This window comes from Bubalus kerabau, chromosome X, assembly GCF_029407905.1.
Source record: "Bubalus kerabau isolate K-KA32 ecotype Philippines breed swamp buffalo chromosome X, PCC_UOA_SB_1v2, whole genome shotgun sequence".
In the NCBI taxonomy this organism is placed as follows: Eukaryota; Metazoa; Chordata; class Mammalia; order Artiodactyla; family Bovidae; genus Bubalus; species Bubalus kerabau.
In genome coordinates, this window is record NC_073647.1 from 67,978,687 (window position 1) to 67,997,007 (window position 18,321).

At 42.5% G+C, this 18,321-nt stretch overlaps 1 long non-coding RNA gene and 1 pseudogene across 1 annotated transcript; both read left to right on the forward strand.

Annotated features, from left to right (window-relative positions):
* The first annotated feature begins 13,456 nt into the window (after positions 1–13,456).
* On the forward strand, positions 13,457–17,742 carry LOC129639061 (uncharacterized). Its single transcript, XR_008708147.1, has 3 exons — positions 13,457–13,637; positions 16,020–16,228; positions 17,276–17,742. It is a non-coding gene; the product is annotated as an uncharacterized LOC129639061 (long non-coding RNA).
* On the forward strand, positions 13,677–15,519 carry LOC129639060 (E3 ubiquitin-protein ligase RNF168-like; annotated as a pseudogene).
* Positions 17,743–18,321: the final 579 nt, after the last annotated feature.

Below are 18,321 nucleotides of genomic sequence, written 5' to 3' on the forward strand. Positions count from 1 at the left end.
GTGAAAGCAGAGCACATTAGCTTTGGCTGCCAACAGAAAAAAGCGTACTAATTAGAGGTACTAGACTGGGATCTGGGAAACTGGCAAACTCCAGGAGGAGAGTTGCCCCAGAGAGGTATCCTGCCTGGGGTTCTTAGAGATGGTCTACCCCCGAAGGCTAACAGCTGTCATCTGTGGTAAGAACATTCAGAGAATGCTTATAATCATGTGATTGAACAATCTAGGAACTCGGAAAGATGTCATTTAAAGAAACATTCAGAGGTGCTTCAGGGAGGCAGGCCTAGAATAATGTAATCATTTAATAGGCAGAAAGAAATCTGGTCGATTGCCTATACAATTGGTTTCTGTTTGGGAAATTCTTATTATCCATTCCTGATACTTTCTTCCATGAGGAGGGACATCTATGACCAAAACATTTCTAGCTTCTCTATAACTGACTTCTCTACTGTGGGAATCACTTACCTGATTAGTGGCTTTGGAAGGAGGAACACACAGCCCAGGCCCTTTCCCTTCAAAACTCTTGAAGCAAGCTGCCTTTATGGAGCACATGTTTGCTTTGCTCTCAGGGCTGTGTCCAAGGCTGTTCTTCCCTTCTCTGAGTACTGATGGCTCCCCAACTAGTTCTACGATCTGTTACAGAATGTTTGTGTCTTTAAGAGGTTCCCCAAATACATCCTTTGTCCACATCTGGGCTCTGACCCAAGAACTATGACAAAAGAATAAAAAGAACATCAATTCTATTACTTATAAAGGTGGTATTGGGGAAAATGGCTTAGATTTGTAGGCAATTGAGCTTCCTTTTAATGAACCCCAGAATCGTACTGACTCAACCAACTGAAAGTGCTTCATGAGGACTTCCATGGTGGTCCAGTAGTTTACAATCTGCCTGCCAATGCAGGAGACACAGGTACAATCCCTGGTCTGGGAAGATTCCACATGCCACCGGGCAACTAAGCCCAGTCTCCACAACTACTGAGCCCATGTACCAGGGTACCCTAGAGCCTGAGCTCTGCAACAAGAGAAACCACCATAATGAGAAGACTGTGCACTAGAGAGTAGTCCCCCCTCCCCTGCTGCAACTACAGAAGGTCTGCACACAGCAAGGAAGACCCAGGGCAGCCAAAAAAATACAACTGTTTCAATTGCAGCAAGTAAGTTTTTTAAAAAGTGCTTCGTGAGACAGTCACAAAGGCCAAACACTACAATGTAGAGCTATCTGCTGCTGGTGAGGAAGCTCTGTCTATATGTGTTCAAGGAAAGTATCTTTTTTGCCAAAGGTCATCCCAGTAGCAAGAGAGTGTTTCAGGAAACAACCTTTGACAATCATTTTTCAAAGTGAGTAAACACCCCTAGCTCTGACTGCATACTCACCAAGCAACTTTTTGAGGATATGGAGCCAATTGTAGTAAGAATCTCTCAGATCCTTAGCACAGGAGATTGCACTGGAGGCTCTTGTGGAGGGGGATTGGAATTAGGTTCTAAATCCCAAGAGTAGGGTGAAAAACATGCACCATGAAAATTTCCTGTGGAAATCCTTCAAGAAGGAATGGAAATATTCAGAGATCAATACCCACATATAAACTGGCATGCAATCTATAGCCAAAACTATACCAAGCCTTCAAGAATCAGCGAATCCCTATCCTAGTCAATGATTCCAGGCCACAGGAAAAGAGTTCACCCGAAATGTATGTTTTGGATATTCATTTTTACTTAATAAATTCCCCCAAATAATAGCCATTTATTATCTCTCAGGATTCAGTGTGTTGACTTGGCTCAGTTGAGTGATTTTTGCTCTACATGATGTCTTTCACTCAGGCTCACAGTCATCTGGAGGTGTCATTCTGCTGGGACATCCAAGAAAGGGTACTCACATGGATGATTGGTGCTGATTATCTTCTGGGGGGCTCAACGGGGACTGTTACATTCATGGTCTCCTACCCAGGGTGTCCTGATTTAGCAAATAAAAATAAAGGACACCAAGTTAAATTTCAGTTTCAGATAAACAAAATCACATTATATTTGGCATACTTTTGCTAAAAATCATTCTTTAGTTCTCTGGAATTCAAATTTAATTGGGTGTCCTGATTTTATCAGGCAACCTGACTCTAGGAGAGCTACGTGGAGAGGAACCCAGGTGCTTGTAGTGAGATATGGCTGTCTTGTCTTCATGATGTGTGACAAAAAAGCTTGGGCTGCTCACCAGAAACAGGGTGGTAGAGAGGTTTCCCCCCAAGCCCACTGCCATAGTTAAGGACACAATCGGCAGCCTGGGCACGTTTTGTTGTGGGTGACAGATCTGTACAAAATGTGTTAGGACACGTACTGCTGCAGTGTTCATCTCTGTTCTCCCTATGTTTACCTTCCCTACAGCGAGAGCCAGTCTTGGTGGTCCTTCCCCTTGTCCCCAAGGAAGTTTGTGACAGGGCTGGGAGCAGAAGTTGTCTTACATCCACGTTTCTTCCATCCTTTGTAAAACCTTAAACTCAGTATGAGGATTGGGCTGTTTGTACCTGCTACAGAAGGGAGGGTTTCTGAGAGCCTGGAGAAGGAGAGGAAGAGAAATTTCTTCTACACAGGGATGAGCTCAGAGATCTACAAGTCCCTCCAGAAGTAGGGACCTAGCACTGCTGCCGCTGCTGCTGCTAAGTCGCTTCAGTCGTGCCCGACTCTGTGCGACCGCATAGACGGCAGCCCACCAGGCTCCCCCGTCCCTGGGATTCTCCAGGCACGAACACTGGAGTGGGTTGCCATTTCCTTCACCAGTGCATGGAAGTGAAAAGTGAAAGTGAAGTCGCTCAGTCGTGTCCGACTCTTAGCGACCCCATGGACTGCAGCCCACCAGGCTCCTCCCTCCATGGGATTTTCCAGGCAAGAGTACTGGAGTGGGTTGCCATTGCCTTCTCTGGACCTAGCACTACTCCATATCAATACTTGTGGTGGTTCTGTGGATGGTTCATCAAGGCTGGGAAAGCAGCAGTAAGAGAGATTTTCTCCTTTGAATCAAGGAGTCAGGGGATCTGAAGACACTGAGTCATCTGTGTTGATGGTTCAACCCTGAGCAGTGTGGTCAGATGGGTCATGATGGCAAGGGTCTACCCTGGCTGCCTGAGGAAGACAAGATCCCATAAATGGAACTGCTTTGTCAAAGAGTACACACATTGAATATTTTCAGTATTTACTGTTTAGTTGACCTTTACAATTTACAATCTTTTTATTAGTATTTAGCACACACAACCATAAGACAAGAGAACCTGTTTTGGTAGATCTGAATCCATGATGGGTTTTACACTTTTATTGCTTGCTAATTTGATATCCTGGTACTAAAATGTTAGAGTATTTTAATCTTTCTTCATTTTATGTCCCTATAAGTAGCATATTTCGTATTTGTGCCCAAGAATATATCCTGGAATAATTCCAGAATTTGAAAGAAAATCTGATCGGTGAGTTTATGTTTATACTGCATCCTCTTTAAGTGGAAAATGTAGGGCTACAAGAACTTCATATACTGCTGGTGGAGGACAGATTGGTACAACCTCTTTTCAGAAACATTGGCAACATCGATGACAAAAGAAAAAGTAAGATCCCCATCAGCTGCTGCACTTTTGGACACTGACTGCAGAACATCTTGGGTACTCATGCTCTGGGAAATATGCGCAAAAATGGTCAGGGCCACATGGAATCATATCAAAGCAGTCCCATAGTCACTTTATTAGAGAAATCTGGAAAAGAAGCTATTTTCAGATTTAAAAGAAGGTTGCCAAAAGGAATTTTGTCTAAGATGCGGGTGTGCTAAGTCACTTCAGTTGTGTCCGACTCTTTGGGACCCCATGGACGTAGACTGCCAGGCGCCTCTGTCCAAGGGATTCCCCAGGCAAGAATACTGGAGTGGGTTGCCATTTCCTTCTCCAGGGGATCTTCCCCACCCTGGGATGGAACCTGCATCTCTTATGTCTTCTGCATTGGCAGGCAGGTTCTTTACTACAGCACCACCTGGGAAGCCCAAGATAGTATTTATATAGTTATAGCTGAAACATTCACACAATTACATACCTTACATTATCCTCAAAACAACTCTGAGAGGATGGCATCATTATTCCAATTGACAGATGACACACTCAGATTCACTAAGGGAAGACCAATCTTTCAGAGTCATCTTAAGGAAAAGGACTAAGATCTACCTCTTACGATCCCCAAAGGTCATCATCCAAGGTCTCCTTGACAGATGATGGCCTTCTAGAATTTAAAACTTGTAGTTTTATATGTTTCTAAACTACACCCACTGAGGTAGTATTCACTCCCTGTCCCCTCTCTTTGAAGAAGCTGATGGTGCAGATGAAATCCTAGTGCATAGTCATGTAGGGGGTAATGGATCTGGTGTCAAAATCAAGAGTTTGTGATTCCTGCGGGGGCTCTATGGGAAACTGCTTCTCCCAATATCAATCTAAAAGGTAAACTAAGGGGCAGTAAAATAACTAGGAATTAAAGAAATAGCTTGATGATCTTCCTTCACTCTGGATTCCTCAGTAAAGCCATCCTGCAATGCCTCAGGCTTGCTTTACTATGGAAGTGATGTTGCTGTTGTTTAGTCACTCAGCCATGTCTGCCTCTTTGCAACGCCATGGACTGCAGCATGCCAGGTTTCCCTGTCCTTCACTCTCTCCCAGACTTTGCTCAAACTCAGGTCCATTGAGTCAGTGATGCGATCCAACAATCTCATCCTCTGTCATCCCTATCTCCTGCCCTCAATCTTTCCCAGCATCAAGGTCTTTTCCAGTGAGTTAGCTGTTCGCATCAGGTGGCCAAAGTATGGGAGCTTCAGCCTCAGTATCAGTCCTTCCAATGAATGTTCAAGGTTGATTTCCTTTAGGATTGACTGGCTTGATCACCTGGCTGTCAAAGGGACTCTCAAGAGTCTTCTCCAGAACCACAATTCAAAAGCGTCAATTCTTCAGTGCTCAGCCTTCTTTATGGTCCAACTCTCATATCCGTACATGACTACTGGAATAACCGTAGCTTTGACTATATAAATGTTTGTTGGCAAAATAATGTCTCTGCTTTTTAACACACTATCTAGGTTTGTCATAGCTTTTCTTCCAAGCAGCAAGCGTCTATTAATTTCATGGGTGAAGTAACAGTCCACAGTGATTTTGGAGCCCCCCCCCCCAAATAAAGTCTTTTACTGTTTCCACTTTTTCCCCATCTACTTGCCATGAAGTGATGGGACCGGATTCCACAATCTTAGTTTTTTGAATGTTGAGTTTAAAGCCAGCTTTTTCACTCTCCTCTTTCACCTTCATCAAGAGGTTCTTTAGTTCCTCTTCGCTTTCTGCTCTTAGGGTGATGTCATCTGCATATCTGAAGTTACTGATGTTTCTTCCAGCAATCTTGATTCCAGCATGAGCTTCATCTAGTCTGGCATTTCCATGATGTACTCTGCATATAAGTTAAACAAACAGGGTGGTAATATGTAGCCTTGAGGTATTCCTTTCCCAATTTTGAACCAGTTGGTTGTTTCATGTCCAGTTCTAACTGTTGCTTCTTGACTCGCTTACAGGTTTCTCAGGAGGCAGGTAAGATGAACTGGCATTCCCATATCTTTAGAAAATTTCCACAGTTTGTTGTGAGAACAACAATATGGCAGAATAGAGGGACGTGTGCATCTTCTCCTGTGAGAACTCCAGAATTGCAACTCGCTGCTGAATGACCATCGACAGGAGAATGTTGGATCCCACACACACACACAAAGATACCTCACATCCAAAGGCAAAGGCAAAGATACCTCGCATCCAAAGCCCCAACAAGATGGTAGGAGGGGCAAAATTGCATTTAGAATCAAACCCCATACCCACCGGAGAAGTTTGGAGGGCTCAAACAAAACCTTGTGTGCTCCAGGACCCGGGGGCCCCACAGAGACTGAGCCAGACCTGCCTTTGAGTGTATGAGTGTCTCCTGTGTACGCGTGGATCAGCAGTGGCCTACTGCATGGACAGGGGCTCTGGCTTCAGCAGACCTGGGTCACCCCAGTCTCTATGTTAGCCACCATCGAGCCACAAAGCAGATGACCCACAAACTGCAGAACAATTATGCCAAAGAAATTCTCACACTGTTAAGAAAGTTCTAGGACCAACAACAGATTTCCCAACCTGGGGATCAGGCAAAGGGACTGTGATCCCTCACGGAATTTGAGTTTGGAGGCCAGCGGGATTTGATTACAGAATTTCCACAGGACTGGGGAAACAGCCTTTTCATGAAAGCAAAAGAGGAAAGTGAAAAATCTGCCTTAAAACTCAACATTCAAAAAACGAAGATCATGGCATCCAGTCCCATCACTTCCTAGCAAATAGATGGGAAAACAACAGAAACAGTGATAGATTTTACTTTTTGGGTTCCAAAATCACTGCAGGTGGTGACTGCAGCCATGAAATTCAAAGACTCTCGCTCCTTAGAAGAAAAGCTATGACAAACCTAGACAGCGTATAAAAAAGCAGAGACATTATTTTACTGACAATGGTCCACATAGTCAAAGTATGGTTTTTCCAATAGTCATGTATGGATTTGAGAGTTGGATCATAAAGTAAGCTGAGCACCAAAGAACTGATGCCTTTGAACTGTGGTGTTGAAGATGTAAAGGTGTTGAACTGTGGTGTTGTATTCTTGAGAGTCCCTTGGACTGCAAGGAGATCAAACCAGTCAATGGTAAAGGGATATCAGTCCCGAATATTCATTTGAAGGACTGATGCTGAAGCTGAAGCTCCAATACTTGTGCCACCTGATGCGAAGAACTGACTCATTAGAAAAGACCCTGATGCTGGCAAAGACTGAAGGCAGGGGATGACAGAGGATGAGATGGTTGGATGGCATCACCAACTCGATGGACATGAGTTTGAGCAAGCTCTGTGAGTTGGTGATTGTCAGGGAAGCCTGGCGTGCTGCAGTCCATGGGGTCGCAAAGAGTCGGACACAACTGGGCAACTGAACTGAACTGAACCAAACTGAACACAGTTAAAGACTTCAGTGTAGTCAATAAAGCAGACGTAGATGTTTTTCGGGAAATCTCTTGCTTTTTTATGATCCAATCGATGTTGGCAATTTGATCCCTGGTTCCTCTGCCTTTTCTAATTCCATTTTGCACTTCTGGAAGTTCTCAGTTCGTGTACTTGAAGCCCAGCTGGAAAGATTTTGAGCATTACGTTGCTAGCATGTGAGATGAGTGCACCTGTGTGGTCGTTTGACCATTCTTTGGCATTGTCTTTGGGATTGGAAGGAAAATTGAACTTTTCCTGTCCTGTGGCCATTTTTGAGTTTTCCAAATTAGCTGACTTATTGAGTGGAGTACTTTAACAGCAGCATCCTTTATGATTTGAAATATCTTAGCTGGAATTCCATCACCTCCACTAGCTGTATTCCTAGTAATGCTGCCTAAGACCCACTTGACTTTACCCCAGGATGTCTGGCTCTTGGTGAGTGATCACACCATCGTGGTTATCTCGGTCATTAAGGCCTTTTTTTGTGCAGTTCTGTTGTGCATTCTTTTCAATTCTTCTTAATATATTCTGCTTCTGTTAGGTGCAAACCATTTCTGTCCTTTATTGTGCCCATCTTTGCATGGAATGCTCCCTTGGTATCTCTAGTTTTCTTGAAGAGTTCTCTAGTCTTTCCCATTCTATTGTTTTCCTCTTTTTTCTTCGCATTGTTCACTTAAGAAGGCTTTTAAAAAAAATCACTCCTTGCTATTCTTTGGAGCTCTGCATTCAGATGGGTATATCGCCCCTTTTCTCCTTTGCCTTTTGCTTCTCTTCTTTTCTCAGCTATTTGTAAGGCTTTCTCAGACAACCGTTTTGCATTTCTTTTTCTTGGGGGAGGTTTTGATCACCGCCTTCTGTACAATGTTACTAACCTTTGTCTTTACTTTTTCAAGTATTCTACCAGTCTAATCCCTTGAATCTATTTGTCACCTTTATTGTATTATTAGAAGGGACTTGATTTAGGTCATATCTGAATGGCCTAATGGTTTTCCCTTCTTTTTTCAGTTTAAGTCAGAATATAATCCTGAAGAATTGATGCCTTTGAACTGTGGTGCTGGAGAAGACTCTTGAGAGTCCCTTGGAGAGCAAGGAGATCAAACCAGTCAATCTTAAGAGAAATCAACCCTGAATATTCATTGGAAGGACTGATGCTGAAGCTGAAACTCCAATACTTTGCCCAGTTGATGTGAAGAGCTGACTCATTGGGAAAGACCCTGATGCTGGAAAAGACTGAAGGCAAAAGAAGTTGGTGGCAGAGGATGAGACGGTTGGATTACTTCACTGACTCAACAGACATGAATTTAAGCAAACTCCATGAGATGGTGAAGGACAGGGAATCCTGGTGTGCTGCAGTCCTTGGGGTCACAAAGAGTCAGACATGACTTAGCAACTGAACAACAAAAACAAGAACAATAGGAAGTTAGGAGAAACTAGATAAAAGGGGGAAACTGCTTTTTAATATGTGTTTAGTCGTGTAAACTATATTTCACTAAAGATTTCCCCATTGAGTCCTGTAGCCTCCAGAATATGTCTGAATCCTAATTTCTCTCAGTACTCACATTTCATTCTGTCCAGGGTAGCAAATGTTTTAGATGTAATGAACGATATTATTTTCAAATTATAATATTTAAAATATTAAAAACAGTATTACAAAATAATCATTAAATCTTGCTTGACAAGGCAGGAGTAAGTACTTACAGATTATATGGAGTGAGTTCTCATGATATTGAAGCATTCCCAGAGAAGTTCTAGAATAACACATGAAAAAGATGTCCATTTCTTCATGGGATTGGGATGCAAAAGGAGGAAGTCAAGAGACACCTGGAGTACCAGGAAAGTTCAGCCTTGGAGTACAAAATGAAGCTCAGCAAAGCCCAGTAGAGTTTTGCCAAGAGAATGCACTAGTCATGGAAAACACCCTCTGCCAACAGTAAAGAGATGACTCTACACATGGACATCACCAGACGGTCAAACCCAAAATCAGGTTGATTGTATTCTTTGCAGCTAAAGGGGGAGAAGTTCTATAGAGCCAGCAAAACAAGACCGGGAGCTGACTGTGGCTCAGATCATGAGTTCCTTAATGGAAAATTCAGGACTAAACTGAAGAAAGTAGGGAAAACAACTATGCCATTCAATATAATCTAAGTCAATTCCCTTGTGGTATACAGTGCAAGTGACGAATAGATTCAAGGAATTAGATCTGATAGAATGCCTGAAGAACTACGGATGGAGGTTCATAACATTTTACAGGAGATGCTGATGAAAACCATCCCCAAGGTAAAGAAATGCAAAAAGGGAAAATGGTTGTCTGAGTTGGCCTTAAAAATAGCTGAGGAAAAAAAATAGAAGTGAAAGGCAAAAGAGAAAAGGAAATGTAGAGTTCCAAAGAATAGCATCTGAATGTAGAGTTCCAAAGAATAGCAAGGACAGATAAGAAAGCCTTCTTAAGTGGACAATGCAAAGAAACAGAGGAAAACAATAGAATGGGAAGGACTAGAGATCACTTCAAGAAAACTGGAGATACCAAAGAACTTCATGCAAAGATGGGCACAATAAAGGACAGAGGTGGCAAGGGCCTAACAGAAGCAGAAGATATTAGGAATACAGAGAAGAACTGTCCAAAAATGGTCTTAATGCCGAATAACCACAATGGTGTGGTCGTTCACCTAGACCCAGACATCCTGGAATGTGAAGTCAAGTGGGCCTTAGGAAGCATTACTAAGAACACAGCCAGTGGATGTGATGGGATTCCAGGTAAAGATGAGTGCTCTTAAAGTGCTGCACTTAATAGGCCAGCAAATTTGGAAAACTCGGCAGTGGCCGCAGGATAGGTTCAGTTCAGTTTTCATTCCAATCTCAAAGAAGGGCAATGCCAAAGAATGTACAAACTATGGTAGAACTGTGCTCACTTCATATGCTAACAGGTGGCAGTAGTGGTACAAGAACCCATCTGCCAGTGCAAGAGACCCAAGAGACAGGGATTCGATCCCTGGGTCAGGAAGATGACTTCAGGGAGGTCATGGCAACCCATTTCAGTGTTCTTGCCTGGAGAATCCCATGGACAGAGGAGCCTGGCGGGCTAGACTCCATAGAATCACAAAGAGTCATGATATAGGCCCATGTAAACATAAAAATGGGAATAGAAACACCAATGGCCAATTTCGGTTTGATAATTATAAGAATTGTTAATTATTATTGCTGACTCCCTTGGTTCCCCACACAGTTGTAAGTGCTAAACCTGTAGTTGCTCATTAAACCCTCACCACAATCTATGAGGAGGAGCTACTGTTGCCCAACTTTAAACATCAGGGAAATGAGGCACATTGAGGGCAGGGCTAAGCAGTCACAAGACTAAGATGTGAACAGATTCTAGGTGCCTGCTGAGCCCCACATCTAACTAGTGCCCACTGCTACCTCTCACCTGATAATACTTACTGTCATCAGGTCACACAAAGCTTTGGAAAACCATACATAAAAACAAACTCAAAAGGGACTAAAGACTTAAGTGTAGGGCTGGAAATTACAAAACTCTTTATTAAAACATAGGCAGAGTAGTCTATGCCAAAAATCGTAGCAAGATTCTCTTGCACCCACCTCCTAGAGTAATGGAAATAAAAGCAAAAATTAACAAATGCAATTTAATAAAACTTAAAAGTTTTTGCACAGCAAGGGAAATTATAAACAAAATGAAAAGACAACCCTCAGAATGGGAGAAAACAATTGCAAATGAAAAAACTGACAAAGGATTGATCTCCAAAACATATAAGCTGCTCAGTCAGCTCAATATGAAAAAAACAAACAGCCCAATCAAAAAAATAGGCAGAAGACATAAACAGACACTTCTGCAAAGAAGACATACAGATGGCCAATAAACACATGATACAATGCTTCAACACTGCTCATTATTAGAGAAATGTCGATCAAAACTGCAATGAAGTACCACCACATACTAGTCAGAATGGCTATTATAAAAAAAAAATCTATAAACAATAAATGCTGGAGAAGATGTGGAGCAAAGGGAGCCCTCTTACACTTTTGGTGGGAATGTAAATTGATACAGCCACTGTGGGGAACAATATGCAGATTCCCGAAAAAAACTAGGAATAAAACTACCATATGACCCATCAATTCCACTATTGGGCATATATCCTGAGAAACCCACAACTCAAAAAGAAACATGTACCCTAAGGTTTACTGCAGCACTATTTACAATAGCCAGGACACAGAAACAACCTAGATGTGCATATACAGATGAATGGACAAAGAAGTAGTGGTACATACGTACAATGGAATGTTACTCAGCCATAAGGAACGAATTTGAGTCAGTCATAATGAGGTGGATGAACCTAGAAACTGTTATACAGAGTGACAAAAGTCAGAAAGAGAAAAACAAGTATAGTAAATTAAAGCATATCTATGAAATCTAGACAAATGGCACTGATGAACCTATTTGCAGGGAAGGAATGCAGAAACAGAATAGAGAACAGACTTGAGGACATAGCAGGGGAATGAGAGGGTGAGACAAATTGAAAAAGTAGCACTACACACACACACACACACACACACACACACACACACTACCATGTGTAGAAGAGACAGCTAGTGAGAAGTTGCTATATAACACAGGGAACCCAGACTGGAGCTTTATATGAACTAAAGGGGAAGGATAGGGGGAGGGGAGTGGAGAGAGAGAGGATACATATACATAGCTGCAACTGATTTGTAATGTTGTATGGCAGAAACCAGCACAACATTGTGACACAATTATCCTCCATTTAAAAATTTAAAATGTCAAACTGAGGTCCAATATTTGCCTCCAATTTAATAACAAGAAATTTAAAGCACCGATATTCATCATTTTGGTTGTTATTGGAGGGGAATTTTCTTGTTACATGGAGGAAGGGGCTTCCTCAACCTCTCATCTCTCTTCCTGTCCCTGAAAAATATTACCGTTCTAAAGGCTTTTATGGGGGTGCAGTAAGAATGTACTTGCTTCCCTGCCATTTTATGTTTTTAACACTTGCAAGAACAATAGACACCTCTTTTAGGTAAAAAATAAATAATATAAAAAAGAGCAGAAAAGCAACCTTTCCCCAAAACATACAACCCCAAAACACCTGCTGAATGTTTTTATCTGCATTTCATAGTTCAAGAATATATTATATTCTTTCTTATGCAGGCATTTATATATTTACGCATGTAGGGATGTGTTTGTATCAGATCGGATCAGATCAGATGCTCAGTCGTGTCCGACTCTTTGCGACCCCATGAATCGCAGCACGCCAGGCCTCCCTGTCCATCACCAACTCCCGGAGTTCACTCAGACTCACGTCCATCGAGTCAGCGATGCCATCCAGCCATCTCATCCTCTGTCATCCCCTTCTCCTCCTGCCCCCAATCCCTCCCAGCATCAGAGTCTTTTCCAATGAGTCTTTGCATGAGGTGGCCAAAGTACTGGAGTTTCAGCATCATTCCTTCCAAAGAAATCCCAGGGCTGATCTCCTGCAGAATGGACTGGTTGGATCTCCTTGCAGTCCAAGGGACTCTCAAGAGTCTTCTCCAACACCGCAGTTCAAAAGCATCAATTCTTTGGCGCTCAGCCTTCTTCCCAGTCCAACTCTCGCATCCATACATGACCACAGGAAAAACCATAGCCTTGACTAGATGAACCTTTGTTGGCAAAGTAATGTCTCTGCTTTTGAATATGCTATCTAGGTTGGTCATAACTTTCCTTCCAAGGAGTAAGCGTCTTTTAATTCCATGGCTGCAGTCACCATCTGTAGTGATTTTGGAGCCCAGAAAAATAAAGTCTGACACTGTTTCCACTGCAACATCTCATTTTAGTTTTCCAACCCTCCTATCACTATAGTGGGTTGACATATGTCCTGAAAAAGACATGTCCAAACCGCAATCCCTGAACCTGTGATGAGACCATTTGGGGAATAAGGTCTGTGGCATGAAACTACATGAAATCATGAAATTGACATTAAATCATCCTGTATTTAGGGTAGACTCGACAATGAATGACTGGTGTCCTATAAGAAAAAGGCAGAGGGAGAGCGTTGTGACCTCACTAGCCCTTTTGAGATTGCTACAGCACCGCCCCCAAGATCAGGCTTCCCTGATAGCTCCGTTCATAAAGAATCTGCCTGCAATGCGGGAGACCTGGGTTTGATCCCTGGGTTGGGAAGATCCCCTGGAGAAGGGAAAGGCTACCCACTCCAGTATTCTGGCCTGGAGAATTCCATGGACTGTATAGTCCACGGGGTCACAAAGAGGCAGACACAGCTGGGCGACTTGCACTGCACAAGAGAGAGGAGGGTCGGCTCAGAGCCCTGAGAAGTGCCCAGGTGCAGACGACCCCACAGCAAAGGTCAAACGGAAGTTCCTCTGCTGAGGCGGCATCCCGGAAGAAGCTTTGGTCTTTGTGGAGTGGTGGCCTGGGGCCTGTGCACCTCAGCAGTCTCGGGCTTAGCTGCTCAGAACTGAGGGAGAAGCCTCACCTGCGAACAGGGAGGAATGGAACTTGGCGCCTGCCTTGTGCCTCACTAGAGAGCCCTGCGCCCACCACTGCCCTACTGCAACGGTTGGCAGTGCTTGGGAGCAGTCAAGGTTAGTTTGCTTCCTTTAGGGATACTTATCTTTAACGCCGACAAACACACCGCCTTCTGGGGTCGTACTGTTTTCCTGACCCACAGAACCTTTTGACTTAAAGACATTTGATGCTCCCAATCCTGGAATTCTGGTATTCATGTTGAATACACCTTATAGCATATTAGAATGGCTGTACCCAGAGATACCATCCCTTCCTTGTTGGAATGCCAGTGCCACATCTGTCTGGAAATCCTCATTGAGCCTGTGACACTGCCTTGCAACCACACGCTCTGTAAAGCATGCTTCAAATCGACTGTGGAGAAGGCAAATTTGTGCCGTCCTTTCTGTCGCCGCCGGGTCTCTTCGTGGACTCGGTACCACACCCGAAGAAATTCTCTTGTCAATACGGAACTGTGGGAGATAATTCAAAAACACTATCCAGAGGAATCCCGGCTTAGAGTCTCTGGGCAACAATCAGAGGAAATCATTGATGACTATCTGCCAGTTCGTCTCTTAAGTCAACCTGGGGAGTTAAGAAGAGAATATGAAAAGGAGAGAAGCAAGGAGGAGGCAGAGCGATGAGCCATTCAGGAGGGAGAAAACAAAGCCAGTGAAGAATACATACAGAGATTACTGGCAGAGGAGGAAGAAGAGGAAAAGAGACAGGCAGAAAAAAGGCACAGAGAGATGGAAGAACAACTGAAAAGAGATGAAGCGCTGGCAAGAAGGCTAAGCCTTAATATTAGCAATGTCTGTGAGGAACGTGTCTCAACTCTCCGCTCGTATTCCAAACAATCTAATCCAGTCACACCCGAGTCACGAAGGAAAAGGCAGAGCAAACGAAAAAACACTGGCGATATTCAGAAGTATTTGTCACCGAGTTCTCAACTTGAGTCAACGTCACAGTCTGAAGTTGTAGAAGAAGACGGGAAAACCTCCAGGTCCAAGGAAACTGACAGCGGTGATGGGAAGAACCCTACATGGCAAGACACAGAAATTGAGGAAGATGTGCCAGCACTTTCTCCTCAAATATGCCTTGAAGTTCAAAAGCAAGATGCAGAAGCTTCAGTGGAGTCACTGAAGTAGACCTCAGTTATGTGCCAGTGGTGGAGAATGGTACCTTGAAGGAAAAGTGAAAACAAAACAAATCAGTCACGAAAGAGAGTTATGTGTCATCAGTCGTGAAGAGCCTAAAGCTGGAGTTTCCTCTTCTGGAGAAACTGCAGTTAAGCCTTATGGCGAAACAGAGAGTGGATGTACAGTGTCAGATGTACACAGACACTGAAAAATAACACAGTTGTGACAGAAAATGAGGAGTCTCCCCTACTGACCAATAAGGACATCTCCAGAGCAAAAAACCAGGAATCTTTGTCTGAAGCAGTCAGCGATCCATGCTATTCTACAAAAAGAAGAAAAATGTTCCTCAAAGCTTCCTCCAACCAAGAGTAAACAAGTCCACTTCACCCCAAAACTGATAGACTTGGAACGTCTATTTTTTGAGAGACATAAACAAGAAGAACAGGGTAGGTTATTAGCATTGCAGCTTCAGAAAGAGGTGAATCAAGAACAAATGAGGCCAACCTGGCTAAAAGGATCCCCAGATGAATATCAGTTGCGTGCTACGTCTTCACCTCCAGGCAAATTACTAAATGGACAGAGGAAGAATGCCAAAGAGAGAAGCTTCCAAAGACAAACTGGTCTAGAGCATCCAGCACCTCACAGAGCCTCAATAAGTGAATATTGGCAACCTTCTTTTAAGTTCCAGTTGGAACACTGTGCAGTTAATGCAAGAAAGTACCAAGTTCTACTGTAGATACTTGTACATAAAATGACTCATTCTCTACAGCCTGGTAAGTCAAAGAAAAGTATTTTTCAGATGTTTCACAGATACACAAAGTAATGCTTGGGTAAGAAGAGTGTTTACAACCTAGGAAAGCTGGATTGTGAAGCTCTATCATAGATTCCTTATAAATTTTTCATTAGTGCTGCTCTGTGGGCACACTCATTGTCCCTAATTAAAGGCCTGTGTGATCACAGAGGCAGAGTATACAGATGTGTTTCTGCCAAACCCAGTTGTAAGCAAGAATTCCACTCCTTTCATTTTTTTTAAATAACTGGGGCGGACTAAGTTTAAGTTGACGGTCCTTATGGATGTAAAAATGCCTTGGCCAACTCCCAAGAAATCTTAATGTCCATGCATTTCCCCCCAAGATGCATATTTTAGTGCCTTTGAGCACTTTTTTGTCCTGACTAGTAATCAGAGCAACAGTATCATATACCAGGTAACTAAGGAAGCCAGGCAGAGTTTAAAATCTGTTTTCTTGCAACTTTCTCCTTACATTTGCAGAGCACTTGACATGTATCTTCCACAACACTAATTTCTGGTTTGATTGTTTTCAGTATTACAGCATTTTCTTTGACTTCAAATGGGTTAAATCATGGAGTCAGAAAAATCAGACGTTTCTCGAAAATGATGACTTAGCTGAGAGAAAGGAGAGCTGGTGCAAAAGGAGTTAATCTTGGCTTGAGACTGAGTGGGATAGACTGAGAATTTGGAAGTACTGGAACTGAGTGGATGATAGACAACTGGGTCTAGGATGGAGTAGCAGGTGGAGTTTGGCAATATATTCTTTCTTGTCTTTTCTTTGCTAAATGACACAGAAAGCATGTGCGTTTTACTGCTTTTCACACCATACTATGTAAGCTGCTCTTCCAAAACACAAAATGGGAATGTACTGTAGCAGAGTTATGTCGTAATATCCTGTGTTATAGAACCTGACTAAACATGTTGTTTCCTTACGTTGTCATTGGTATTGATACTGACTCTTATTTGTATTTATGCACAAAAATGGAAAGGATGATACTTGGATTTTGCCCTGTCTTACCCCTGAAAGTTAAATCAGAGAGCAGCAATTTCACCTGTGAAATTTAACTTAGAGACTGTTAAACTTTTATTTCATTCATATGAAAAACTTGGAGCAAAAAAACCCAACAGTTTTAACAGCATTTCTGCTGATGTCTAGTTTGCCATCCTTTTAAGGTAATGATACAATACAATGTCCTAGAGAATAATACTAGCTCAAATTTGTCAGTGATTTTATACATAATTATGCTTTTTGCCTCCAAATTTCATAACTGACATTCTGTAATTTTGCATACTTGATGACATATACTTCAATATTGATTGGGTGATAATGGGTAGAATTCTGAAGGAAATTTAAACTTTAATTTCCCCTTTCTCTTAAATGATTGTCCCCTGAGTGATGATTGTGCTGAAATGAAGTGTAGTTAGAAACTAACCAGATTTGTCTAAAATAGACTAAAATCTCTCTTTTCATCAAACTAATATTTTTTAAGACCTGTTTTGCTTTACATTTTAAGGACTCTTTGAATTAAAGTTTTGTAATTACACCTTCCTGGAGTAGTCCATTACCAAAATGGATATAAAATAGTGTAATGTATTTAGGATTTACATATATAGCCACGGATTTGTCTGTGTAAAGTTTCCTGACTAACATCTTTTTTAAGGTAAATTTTAATTTTTCAGTTACTCTTTCTGATGCTCCTACCATAAATGCATTTTTGTGATAAACTAGTAAATGTTTTGTGTCAGTCATTAGTATATACTGATGCGTTTCCTCCCATTTTTATGGAAGGGATAAGGCAGTGTTTAATTTCTCAGGGAGTACTAAAACTGTGCGGAACTTGAGAATCTGGAAATGAAAATAATTGATAAAAAGAAAAAGAAGAGAAGGAGAGAGAGAGATGTCACACAGGCAAGAAGGCCATGTGAAGATGGAGGAGGAGATTGGGGCCCTGCTGCCACAAACCAAGGAGCTCCAGGAGCATTCAGACCCGAGAAGAGGCAAGAATGGATACTACCCCAGAGCATTTGGAAGAAGCACGGTCATGCGCAACACATTGATTTTGGGCATTATGTCTCCAGAATTATGAGAGAATACATTTTTTACATTTCAGACAACATAGCTTGTGGAGCTTTGTTACGCAGTCTTCAGGAGCTAATATGCTCACTAACAGCATCCCCAAATGTTCTTGTAAATAATCAACACACTGCATTCTATATTTTTCATGCCTACTGTGAGAGAAATTGCAATAAAGATTTATAAGTAGAAATAAATATAGATAACGTTTCTCATTACCAAGGTTTATAAAATGTATTGTCACTTTCAGAGCTCACAGCATCTCTGTGAGGTAGTCATTGTTACTACTTCCCATTTTGTAATAGGAAAATGAAAAAGGATAACTGAGGGACAGGGAGAAGAAGAACTTGGGGGAGAGGGAAGAGGTTACCCAAGAAAAACATAAAAAGTACAAGAGAGGCGGAAGTGTGTGTTGTTGTTTAGTCGCTCAGTCGTGTCCGACTCTTTCGTGACCTTGTGGAATGTAGCCCGTCAGGCTCCTCTTCCCATGGGATTTCCCAGCCAAGAATGCTAGAGTGCCGTTTTCTTCTCCAGTGTCACCTCTATAGAACCCCCTTAATTTAAAAAGAGGAGGAAGGGCTCACTGGAGTCATCAGAAATTCCTGAGAGGAGCTGGGCCTGGGATAGTGGGCAGTACCTAAGGGGGCTAGATGGAAAGGAGGGGATGGGGAGTCCATCCTGACTGGAGTGAAGAGTGGGGGTGCCAGGTGAGCAGACAGGGCTCAGAGGCAACTGATGGGACACTCCAGGGATCTGAGGCC